Source organism: Protomyctophum parallelum, assembly GCF_964188405.1.
Source record: "Protomyctophum parallelum genome assembly, chromosome: 7".
NCBI lineage: Eukaryota > Metazoa > Chordata > Actinopteri > Myctophiformes > Myctophidae > Protomyctophum > Protomyctophum parallelum.
The window spans coordinates 5,989,833-6,002,852 of record NC_139705.1 but is presented as its reverse complement, the minus strand read 5'-3'; the positions used below and the strand labels follow the sequence as shown (position 1 = coordinate 6,002,852).

The 13,020-nt window shown below is 43.1% G+C and overlaps 1 protein-coding gene across 2 annotated transcripts in view; it reads right to left on the bottom strand.

Annotated features, from left to right (window-relative positions):
• pkig (protein kinase (cAMP-dependent, catalytic) inhibitor gamma) overlaps positions 1-13,020 on the bottom strand; it is a 23,752-nt gene extending 10,732 nt beyond the window's left edge. The window contains exon 1 of one of the 2 annotated variants that reach the window (XM_083770206.1): positions 12,803-13,020. The gene's annotated coding sequence lies outside the window, so the exon portion shown is untranslated. Of the gene's footprint in view, positions 1-713; positions 862-12,802 lie in introns of those variants that run through there. The other variant, XM_083770207.1, reaches the window with a different exon arrangement.

Genomic DNA, 13,020 nt, shown 5'->3' with positions numbered 1-13,020 from the left:
CATTATCTGCAACAACCCACACTAAGATTGACCTCCTTCAACTCCTTGCTGATTTCGAAGTCCATTAGTGCCATCTTCTTACCGGCAATTAAAAAGTCAGTCAACTAATTTCACATCATTTGTTGACAAGGCAAAAAGCCTTCCCGTGAATAGGCCTCATCCGTTTCTCTTAGCAACACACTAGTCCGTTGGGGTTTTAACTCATTTTGGGGCGGGAACCCCTTTTGGTGTTAGCATTATGTTGTGCTTTAGCTATTGAAAAATAGCAGATCTACAAGCTCATAGCGTGCCACCGAGTGGCGCGCTATGAGCTTGTAGGTCTGCTATTTTTGAAAAATCGAAGAACGACTGACATGGAAACAGCTTTTTCATAAAACTGTCAGGATGTAGAAGACATTTTTAGAATCTGATCTCAGGTCAAAATGTTTCAATCCAGGGTTCTTGTTGAGTGCTCTCATCCTGAGGTTTCCCCACAATTTGAAACACCAAAATAATCCCCCAAAAATATAGTTTTACAACAAATTGCACATAAGGCTGTGTATAACCTAACCATGTGTACAAACCATGATCACATTTCTAGAACATCTGGCACTGTGGTCAAACAACACCTTTGCTTGATACTTCAGCATACAATGTTTTGCATTTAAAATAAATTTAGAAATGGTGGTTTTTCACACAAAGAGGAAATGAGTGAAGAAAGAGTGCAGGCTTACCAAAATATTCACACTTGAATCATCCACCACTGAATGCCCGGAAGACCGACGACAGCCTCGCAGGTCCCCGACTGCGTTGTACAGACGAACGTCCATTTAGACCCTCCAAAGACAAGTGTTGCACACTGAGAGCAGCGCGGCACCGTGCTCTCACCATACCCCCCCCCCCCCCTCCTCCCCTGACTTTTCCCCTGCCTCTCAACCTTCCCAGTCAGACCACGGTCTGGACACTGTCTATTCACATGATGTCAGCAGCTGCTTGCAGGACTGCCAGCCCACTTCAAACACAAGGGAGTTGTGTTTCCTCCACAAGATTAGCATTGTTGTTCCACCGAAGCACCTTCCTTTCATAAATAAATAAACCCCTGTCCATTCAGTGCCCAGTGTATATATTTGCCCCACATATCCTTCCCCTTTTTATGAGGCCCATGCCGCCTGTAAGGGCCTATATCATTTCCTGGGGGAGTGAGGCAGGGGAACTTGCGAAGCGGCTAGCTTGCAGTCACGACTCAACGGGTCGTTTGCGCCGGTGCCGTGAAACATTCGCCTGATGTGTAGGAGGTGCACACAGGCATCTTTGTCAGGTTTAATTTAGAAAGATTCACCATCTCCCTCTCAGGCTGCTACAGACCTTTTGCATCGCACGACAGATCTCAGGCCAACTCTCCTCTCAAAAGAAACCTCTTCTATTCTTTTCAACCCAGTCGAGAGAATACTGAGAATGAACAGTAGTGCCACTCACATGTAATTGCCATCCTAATTATCCATCAAGCAAGTGAGCTCCTATTGCCCAAAGGCTTATCAAATCAGCAAGAGGAGCAAGAGATAAGAAGCCTGACCGAGGCCATTAGCATCAACTACAGAGTAGAAGCGTGTACCGATGAATAAAACAAAATATCTTCTTCTTGGGGCAAGGATTGCTAAGACAATCTTTAGCAGCCACACGGAGAAGTAGGCTGAGGCCGAGTAGTGACTATCCACTTCACAACTCAGAGCCTCTCGGTGGTCAATATGGAATTCCTTTTTACGCCTCATGGCCGACGTGCCATTATGTGGTGGTGCCATATCGGAAACCCATCAAACTGATCCTGGTGCACCTGCAGTTCATGGTCAAACACTATAAAGCCATATTATAATCGCCCTCTTGGCGTCTTACTGGTATACTTAGTCTAACGGGAAATAGCTAAAATAGCTTATCTAAAAGCTGAAGATTTACTTTATGTCTGGAAGTAAGATGTAGTTTAAATAAATGGGGGAGGAATTATTCGTCGTCTTGATTTTGGAAATTCCCCAATTTCTTCTTTTTTATAAATAAAAATAAGATGACATATATTGTGACCCTTAATCATTGATTGTAAGTTGACTAATACAAATACAGTATACTAATACTCATTCTTAGTTTAATGTTTAATTGACTAAACCTTATTAAACAGTGTAAAATAATACATATATAATAGAATATTACTATACCAATGTAGATGCAAACACTACAGCAAAAAGAATCCTGTTCCCTTTTGTTAGACCCTTTCACTTGGCAACAGACGGACCAATCAACACCAGCGCATGTGGTGTGAAAACTAATGCATCATGACATCGCTTTTCCCCGTCACGCAATGTGAAGACAGACGACAATATCCAGTCCAGTCATCAGATCACTACTCCCTAAAGGCAGCAGAATTATGAATACATGCTGTGTTGAATACTGTTTTGGGTCTCTCTGCACACAAAAGATCTGTAAGCCTCTGCTTTTAGGATAAAGCGGGTTGAGCCCCGTCCGTTACGAAATGACTCTGCTGGAGAAACATGCTGAGCCCAGCCCCAGGCTATAGGGAATCCCCTTGTGTGCCACACACACACACACACACACACACACACACACACACGGGGGGGTGGAGAATCATTGACCACACAACATTCACAGCTGAGTCAGGACTCCGGAGCAGATGTCTCTCGACTGGACTCCATAATGAGATGGTGATCACGTTCGGTTGAAGAACTAAAAAAAGGTCCCTGCCGTCTCAACTCCAAAAACAACGTAGCCTAGATTGGATATCTGGCAGAGGCAATGTTCTGAAAACAAATGTATCCCCTTTTATCATTTCTCCTTGTATAAATATACTGCCACACAAATGGGAAGTTAAATATTACACCTGCATCCTTTGCTTAAAAAGACAATCAGCCTAAAGATGAATGTTTGCCATCGCAAAATCTCCAAACAGTTATTCTCTTGTGCATGTCAGATCACATTTATACAGTCATGTCAAGATAGGTTGGGGCACAGATTTACAATCCTTATGGTTCTTAGTTATCTTGGCATACAAATGCATTGCTGCCGTTACCAAAAGTCTTGCAGAACATGCCACACCATCATATTGCTGATTGTACCAAGTGACAAACCACTCTTGATAGGCCTATAATTATTAGATTATAATAATTGTGTCCCCTTTAGTCGTTTTGGGGGGTACGTGTCACTGTACATTTGTATTAATGAAATCTGTCCTCTGCGTTTAACTGCAAACCGAATACTTTCCGATTACCAGATGGCCTCTCAAGCCACTTTTACGACGTAGTGAAACAGGAGCTGTGTGCGTCTCAGCCAATCACAGTGATGGGGTGAAACGCAAGGATCAACCAACCTCCAGACACTGTGCAGATGAACGTCTTTTATCCAGCTATGAGCACTGGTTTTGGGGCATGATGAATACCATGACCTGTCTGGATGTCACAGTAGCAGTGCACAAAGTAGTATAGCAGGATGAATCATATAGCTCTGTGTAGAAGATTGATTTACTTCCTCACAGTGAAATGAAAAGCTGGTACAGAAAAAATATGTAGGATCTTTTTTTTTTTTAAATGATCATCTCAGTAACTTGTCTTGCATGAACATCTCTAACAACAACTGGTGGATGTCATGATATTATTGGTTAAAAATTGGTTAGTATGTTACACTGACTCATGTACCTGCGGAATCCACCACTCCCGAGTGAAGTGTCTGGGAATCTGGCGCAATGCACAGGTCCTGGGTGCACCTGGTGAGGCGTAGGAGGTGCCCGGCCAGGAGTTAACCCACAGTGCCTAGTCCCTCCACGCGCCCGCCCGCCCGGCCGGTACCCATCGGACGGCCCGCCCAGTACCGGCAGAGTATAGTTCTGGAGCAGTGGATTGTGCCACTGGTTTTTCCCTAATGGGACTGATCGAGGGTAGCTACTGGGACGTACTGTAAGTCGGGACTTGAAAAAAAGGCACACGGAGAATTAAAAGAAACAAACACAAAGACAACATTTCAGCAGTATACACAGTAAAGGCCAGCGATTATACGTTCAACTATAGAGTTAAAGGCCAGAGAAAATGTTTAAAGGTTAAGTAAGAATTTAAAAAACCAGAATAAATGTGCAGGGGCAAGGCGTTCCAGAGCCTGGGGCCGGCAACCGCAAAGGCTCGGTCACCTCTGGTCTTGTGCCTAGTTCTGGGCACAACTCGACGGGTCAGCCAACCTCAGGGCTCTGGCTGGGGTGTGAGGTCAATGGGGCACATGGGTGCCCATGGGTGCTCAGCAGCAAGCCACCCCCTACTACTGAAGCATTACTAAAGCACATTAACCATCCTACTGTGCATGGGTGCGCGGGCTGCCCGTTTAGGGCTTTAAAAACAAAACTAAACTAAACACAAATCTCCAGTGGAATGACGCAAGCAGTCGAGGTCAGACTGAGGTGATGTGGTCACCCCTTTTCTTGCCAGAAAGGAGGCCAAGCATCTACGCAGTGCCTAAAAGAGCCGACTAGTAGGGGTGGTATCAAAAGTCACACACTAACGGTTCTTGACTGATGAGTGGATATTAGAGACCGGGGGGGCCCGGACCTCAGAGAGTTGATGGAAGAGACTGAAAAAGAAATTGGTGTCCATCCAAAATTGGATATCTGCAAGGCAATCCAGTAACAGCTGGAGCGACTCAATCAAGGCTGAACGAATCGATGCCGCTCGCTTTTACCGTTTGATGTAAGCACACATGACATGTTTGTTTTGTGGGAAGTAATCAAGATGGACCATGGATATAAAAATACAAAAGATTGTATTTTATGTTTTTGGGGCATATATTGTTGTTATCCCATCATGACCGCAGTTATGCTGTTAAAACGTATTTTTAGATCTCTCTGACTTAGCTCTTTGTCGTGGGTAAGAGATGGACGGCCTGGCATGACACTTTAAATGTATGAGAATAGACCGCAGCCTGCTCCAAGCCATCCTTGAAACTCAACCATTGTAATCATGGGTGTGAGAAAAAAACGTGTATACACATAAAAAGGGTCAAAAAGACACAGAGGCACGTGCTGCGTGTTTGCTGTGTGTTTCGGACGCGCAGCAAAATACGCTACATTTTTGATAATACCCAATGATCTGATCACAGGAGACAATACGTCTGTGGCACTCCCAACTTTAAAATATTGTAAAGTGTTTTTTCACACCGTTTCAACATGAATGGCAGTGAGAGAGAAAAAGATAATCGAATCATTTAGATCCACACATGATCCAACAGCATGGCTCAGCCATGCCAGCCTATGACGACAAGACGCTGGTCAGGTCCATCAGTTTGCAAGATTAGCCACACACACACCCACCCACTCTCATTGACGACTAGCCTCCCAGAGGGACAAGCCATAAAGATGTATGGTGAGATCTACCATATGCACTGCATACACTGGATTGTTTATGACCCACCTTTCTCTAGGCTGTACACACAATGGAGACTGAACAAGAGCCATGGGCTGACCAGAAGAAGCATTAGGGAGAGGACAATATCGTACAGGACAGCCGATGACAGGAGAGGAGAGGAGAGGAGAGGAGAGGGAAAGGAATGCATGCTTATTTATTGAGCTGGCTATATAAGGCAATACACATCAAGCTTCACTGTTTTGATTCTTCTTTTTTTTTTTTAAGAACTCAGGGGAAACGCAAAAGGTCTTCCTAGGCTAACAGAATAACCCAATTTGGAACAGAACAACTTATTTGGCAAAGCCTTATCTAGTCTGCACCACCTGTTATAGGGGATTTGGTCGCTCACAACACGGAACCCTTATTCTCAGAGTCAGAAACGAATGCATAAATGGACCATGAGAAAACTGAACACTGCACTTACCAGGGCATAAACTCCATTACTCCCTTATCACACCGACACAGCTTGTCATCGTTCCCTAGTAGTAGATTTTAAATAATAAAAAAGTATATGAGCAGACTGCTTGTAGTGCCTGTACCGAGAGTGATTCCGGAGGCGGCCTCGCTTTGGCTGACACTCGCCAAATAATTCCACTCAACTGTATCATCACGCTCTTCTCCCACAAGTCCATGAAGACGTGGGCGTCATGTGATTCGATTTGCTGAGTTGAGAGGACAAAACAGCACATACATACTGTAACCTTCCCTAATGGCAAACATTCAGAAGGGAGCGGCAATTACCGCAGGTCGCTACAGTCCTAGAAAGTGGAACCAACCATGTAGTCATCAGTCATCACTATCAGTGCCCATACCCGAGGCGGGGTTGGCAAAAGGAAAGGCTTCTTTGTGTGAAGTTTGACCCCTAGGGTAGGTACCCTCACAAAAAACATGCAGTAATCCTGGTCTCTAAAACTACCTCCCCCTGGCCAGCCGGGGCGCCTGATGGAGGGTAAAGGAACGCGCTACGTCCGGCCAGGGAAATTCCCCCCTGTCAGGTGAAAAGAAACAGCTTGGACTCCTCATGCATAGAAGGAGGCATGAGGTCAGTCCGCTGCCCCCCCAGGTTGGCAGAGGAAGTGTAGTGCCCAGGATTACATTAATAGATAAATGGCACTGTGGCCCCTTTTCCACCGGTTGGTTCCCAATGAGAACCGGTTCAGTTCTTTTTGGTTTTTAGTCCATGAGCCAGAGCTCCAAAATTGAAACGTTAATTATGAATTAAGTGGGAAAAACCATACCTATATTAGATTATTATCACCATGAAATTTCCCCAATTGAGTACTTACACGAAGACAATGATTTATTGTATTACAAATTTTACATTTTAAAATATGCAAATGAGGCATTATGTAGGAAAATATGCAAAATAGTCGAAAATATGATAAAGCTACTACTGTGGAAGGGTTATCATGTATTAATTTACTTGTATTGATCCTATAAACAATTTAATATAGGGTATAGTTTTCCCACCAATTTTGGAGCTCTGGCTCATGGACTAAAATCCTAAAAGAACTGAACCGGTTCCCATGGGGAACCAACCGGTGGAAAAGGGGTCTGTGTGAAAATAATTCTAATAAAAGCATACACTATCAACAGTTTTGAGCCTGAACTGTAGGCAAGATTCCTCTGCGTATCACTGATGAATGAATTCAAACTGTCAATGATCGCTTCACTATAGTTCTCATGGGCTGCTTCAAATCAGCCTGGTTCATTATACAGTACACCCATTATTTACTCTTCTCAGTGATTCTTTCAATCCAATGCATAACTTACTACTACTGGATACAATGAGATAGAATAACACCACAAAGATTCTTTCCCCTTTTTCACAATTTAGAAAGACAGGCCATTACTGACCTTGCTGAGAACCAATGTAAATATGTAGGAACAAATTAGAGAACTGGATAAAGCATGAGGATTTAACTATGAGGATTTAACTATAACTTATTATTGCGACCGAAGGTCACAGTTAACTATGGAATCGTGCATATTTTGTCTCAAAATCTCCATACATGGGGAAAGCCCCCATATATTGTGCCCAAGTCTCCTGACATCACTATGACATCATCAGGGATCATAGTATTGCGACCTGCTGTCGCGATTAAGCCCAAATATGGAGATCCCTGATCATCAATATTAGTAGATAGATACTTTATTTGTCCTTTCGGAAATTTGTGTTGTGCACAGCAGTCATCAGGATACAGAAAACATATACAAACAAACAGATCACACATTGACAATAAAGAAACAATGCCAACGGAAGGCCACCAGTCATAGTTCCAAGAGGAACATCACACTTTATACACGGAACTGAGATGGGGCCTGCTTGTTCATACAGTAAGTCCTATACTTACATATGGATACATGTCAGAACCCGTTAGATCTCCATATACGGAGCTGACCTGTTGTTTTCATGATTTTTGCAACCCATGTTTTCACCCAGTGTCAATTATCTAATGTAATCCTGGGCACTATACGCTTCCTCTGCCAAGTGCCAACCTGGGGGGCAGTGGACTGACCTCATGCTTCCTTCTATCCCACGCATGAGGAGGACGACGTAGCGGATGGAAGGAACACGTTATTCCAACCAGTTCCTTTCCCCTCCATCAGGCGCCCCGGCTGGCCAGGGGGAGGTAGTTTAGAGACCAGGATTACTGCATGTTTTTTTGTGAGTGAACCTGCCCTAGGGGACACGGGGAGAACATGCAAACTGCACACAGAAAGGCCATTTCGCCAACCCCGCCTCGGGTATGGGCACTGATGACGCAGGAGGAGAGAACACGCCCGCAGCACCCACAGTGTCAAACCCAGGCCCGAAAATTAAACCCTATATGGAGCTGACCTGTTCTGACATTCCGTATGTTGATCTGACCTCATCAAACCTGGTACACTCAAGTCTCTGCAGGTTGATTTTCACACCACACCTAAATTAACTGAATATGCAAAAACCCTTTTGACAAACGAACTACGCAATGCTTTGGAAAATGGTTGACTTATGTCAGCGAGTTGTAGTCAATAGTCTATGCCAGACCGTTGGGATGCTCCTTTAAGCATGGACAATTCCTTTGCTAGGCCAATTCGTTGAATATGTAATGTTTGGGTATACGAGCCCTTTCCGTCAGTCACAAGAGTCACTTAAGGTTAGGGTAATGGCACTCAATATTTCCTCAACAAACAGCCTTAGGAGCTGAAAACAGTGGAGCCAAAGTCTCTAGTCTACATAAAGGGCTAGGAATGTGGGTCAGGGCTGCCAACAACGGACTGTGAGAAACCAGGATATTATTTTGGGGGGGTGGGGGATCCTCCCACGCGGGGGGTGTAGGGGTCTTACCCCAGAAACCTTATAACAGAGATGATGTAATTTCCTGTGTTCTGGTGAATTTTGGGAGTTTGCTACTTTCATCAGGCTCAGTGGCTTGCTTTACTAGCATCGATGCACTGCCACAGGGCAGTGCATGCCCTGAAGCTTTTAAATGTAGTACATTTAAGTTCCTGTGTTCTGGTGAATGTGGGGACTTTGATACAAACTCCAGGAGAAATGTAGGATCCAGGAGTGTTAACTTGACAGCCTTTACACTACAGTTCCTGAGGTGGGTAGAGGAAGAGGCCCATATATTTTAGCTGAGGACGGCCCACAAAATAAGTAAACCCATGATTACAGAGGGAGGAATACTGTACAAGAATATACTCGGCACAGAATGTTCACATACTTTTTTATGTTTAACCAGTAGTAGACTACTGTAGGTTGTAGCATCAACAACAATCCATATAAATGTATTCTGATATCTGTGGACAGAAAGCAAGCCTAATTCTGGACACTATCCTGGCCAGCCACCCAAGGGACTTGAACTTATTCTGAAAATACTCTTTTTTTTTCTTCTTTTTTTTGCTCAAACTGTATTAATGACCCACCTTTATCATATAAGGGTCAAGGCTGGCTCAGGCGATCATTAAATGACGAATTCAAGACATTCGGTGTCTGCTAGAATACCAATCATGCAATGTCAGTAAGAGGAAATGTGACTGTGTTTGACAGCGGAAGATGTTAGATGGCAAACATGACTGTCAAGAAAAAAGAACTGATGACAAAAACAACAGACCACCAACCCCCACTGCATTTCTTGGCAGTGCAGGCCAGGGATATAACAGTCATAATGTCCTCAAGGCTAATAATGTCGTTGTTGGCAGCTCTCAGCAAGCAGCAGATATGACTTTCATTTAGTGAACGAGTTGAAGTGAGGAGACTGGTATTGTTGAAAGTGTTAACGCAGCACTGCAGAGAACTGGCCTCGCATGACCTAAATATTCAAGTTCTACCCATTTTCTACCTGCAAGTCTCCCTCACAGCTAGTTGTAGGTGAGCAAATAATATAGAATTCAAGTAAATAGCCCCCAAAGACCAGCTGTAATCAGATCAGTGCCCTCTTCAAGTGACTTATTACAGAGACTGTAAAAGTGGTGATGGAGCTTTCTACTTTGTTGCATAGCACACCATTTGACAATGTTACTCAACAAACGTGACATTTGACTAGGAAACCAATAACCAACTTAATCTTGCTTTTGTAGGTTAATCAAATAATGTATAATAATCATTATGTTTTTTGTCCATATAGCGGTATATCAACAAATCTCTAAAATTGTTGAACAAAAAACATCATAGTAGAAATCAAAAACAGGATTGAGATAATAGAAATACACTTTTGACCTTCAGGTCAAAATTCGGGTGAAACTATAAACAGGATCGAGATGATAATAGAAATAAACTATTGACCTTCAGGTCAATATTCGTGTCAAACCGTCAACAGTGTTGTGTCAAAGAAGGTCATGTCCAACTAGACACAGGATTAAAATGTCTCAACAGAAGAGCGGGGAAATACAACCACCTCTAGTGTTATATTGTATTAACAACATACAGACAACATAACATTTTATTCACCCCCCCAAAATTTAAGAGGGACACAGAATAAGGAAACAATATAAGAGATAATCGATCAGGACACTATATACACTCCATCACAGACATGTGGTTCTAGTATACAGGGCTGGGTTTTTTTTGGCAGTCTACAGAGAAGACAAAATTTCATCAAAAGTCAACGTGCTGGCGTTTTCCATGAAAGCTAATCTAATTTTGATTAAACAGGCCTTTTCAGTGTAGTATCGCAAAATGCATAGCACACCATGCTCTAGGCAAGACATTTCTTTCTTTTTGTTTTTTTTACATTAATTTTATTTTAGAGTAGCCAATCATTTTTAGACACTTTCTCTCCCCAATTTATGCCAATCAATTCCTCCCCACACACATTTGTGTTGTCACTGCTGTCGTAACCTATTCCTAACTCACCTGCCAGTGAGTAGGAGCCCCCACCAGAAGGACATAGAGCCTTCGTCCTACTCCTCCCGCTCAACACTCCCCGAGTCCCTGCTGACAGGTGACGTCCAGCCCAGAGGAATACATGCAGTGACAATTCACCTCCCCGCCCGGCTTCCCTCTTCCGAACACGGGCCAATTGTGTTTCGCACAGACGCCTGACAATGCCGGATCGATGCACCACGTGGATTCGAACCCACAACCTCCGAGTCCGTGTTGGTGGGCAGGGACTTAACCACTGCTCCACCCGGGCGCAGCAAAACATTCCTATTCAAAGAAATCTCAACCATGACTTTTACCTAAAAGTTACTGCTTTTACAACCCTAAACCAAGTATGTGCCGTCTGTCATTTTAGCTTCTGTCTGCTATAAACAATTTCGGAGACAACTTTACCCCAAGCCATTTTTACCAATTTAGGTTATACTACTGTACTGTAGGCCTGTGAACATCCAATTAATATTTGGCTCCACACCAGCCAGCTGAGAGAAGTAGACACTGGTCTACCTTAGCACTGGTAGTTATACAACAACATTATCATCATACTATCAAATTTGGCCCTACAAAGCCAACATGCAGTAACTACGGAAAATAAAATCACGGATAACTGGTGTTAAAGGTGTTACAACTGGTCAGCCATGAGATATTGGCATAAGTGACATTACACTAACTGTTCTTGAGGTAATTGTTTATACCCCAAAATCACAAAGGCAAAATGTGACCTTTGGGTTGTGTCCAAAAACATAGTTACTGCACTTAGGCTATATGTACAAGGCCCCATATTTGGCTCCACACCAGCAAGCTGAGAAACACTGGTCTACATTAGCACTGATAGCGTTATACCGTACTATAACATAGTTCCAATTCCAAATTTGACTACATGTTCAAAGTAGGGTTCAGGGTTGTATAATCAACATAATATGTTGACTACAACAATTGCTACAATGCAACAGGTTGCACAGACAGACATTTTAAATAACTTAAGGCATTCTATTGCTGTGTATACCTCACTGACATGTCTCACCATGAGGGAGTTATTAAGGTTCCAATATAGGCCTACTGTATCTTTTGGCCCAATTTACATTTTACAATTTGTGTTGAAATGAATTGAACATGCAATTCAACATCTAGATTGACAATATGTTTCAGCCATTGTCTTAAGCTTGGGGGGAAATGAACAATGCTGTTGTGTTCACTGTTAAGCACACTGAAAGAAAGAAAGGGACTGAAGAGTGAAGCCAATGTTTATTTCCACCAGTGCCCATGGCCAGGCAGGTTGGCGCCTACCCAATAACACTGGCATTGTGTGTGTGTGGGGGGCGCCTCTCTCTCCATCTTTCTCCACCCACCCAGAGTGCATACTCTTACATGAAATAGGCCTACTAGTGAAATAGGCTATCTTTACCCAGAAAAGCAGGAATGACAGTCATATCCTTATGTTGATGTATCCATTTGTAACTCAAGAGTGTAGGATTCTACTGTGTATGATTTCATTCAGCAGTCGGAATGCTGCATTGATAGCCTACACAATATCCCTGTGAGATAAAGTTGATTGTTTATTGCGGGTGTTGGTTGTAGGGTGGTGGCTAATAGAAAGCAAAGATGAAAATCGAGTCTATATGCGCGCCCATTCTATTAACACTTATGTGGAAGGACATGCATGACTGACAGCTGGGCAAAATTAATAAATGCATGTCACACATGAAGCTTTAAAAAAAACATGACATGGATTTCATAATACTTCATAATACCATTGCGAAAAGGTTCGTTAATGACGTTATATCGTGGGGGAAATGTGTTCATAGTTTATCAACGAAAACGGCATTGTCCGAACACATCTGACTGGTAAAATAACGATTCGTGAATCGTGACTGTGCGGCTCCCTGCGGATTTCAACACCAAACACCAGTTGTTACGTCCACACACATACACCACACGTATACACACATACACGCATGTTGTTCTGCAACACATGTGTACATTTGCAATATTGTAACAAAAGATCGCGACTAACCTTGATTCGTTCGCCTCTGTTTATCCACTTGTAATGTAATAACATGAATCGCCAATAAGTTTCCAGACACTAGAGCAAAACGTCGAAGGGAAAACTATAGTGGCAACTATAAAGCGTCACAAAAGAGATGTCCACGTTAAATTAATATGCGACGAGGAGTGTTTGGAGAGCAGGGATGTCTCTCTGGAAACAAAAAAGGTTACGTCTTCGAACAGCTG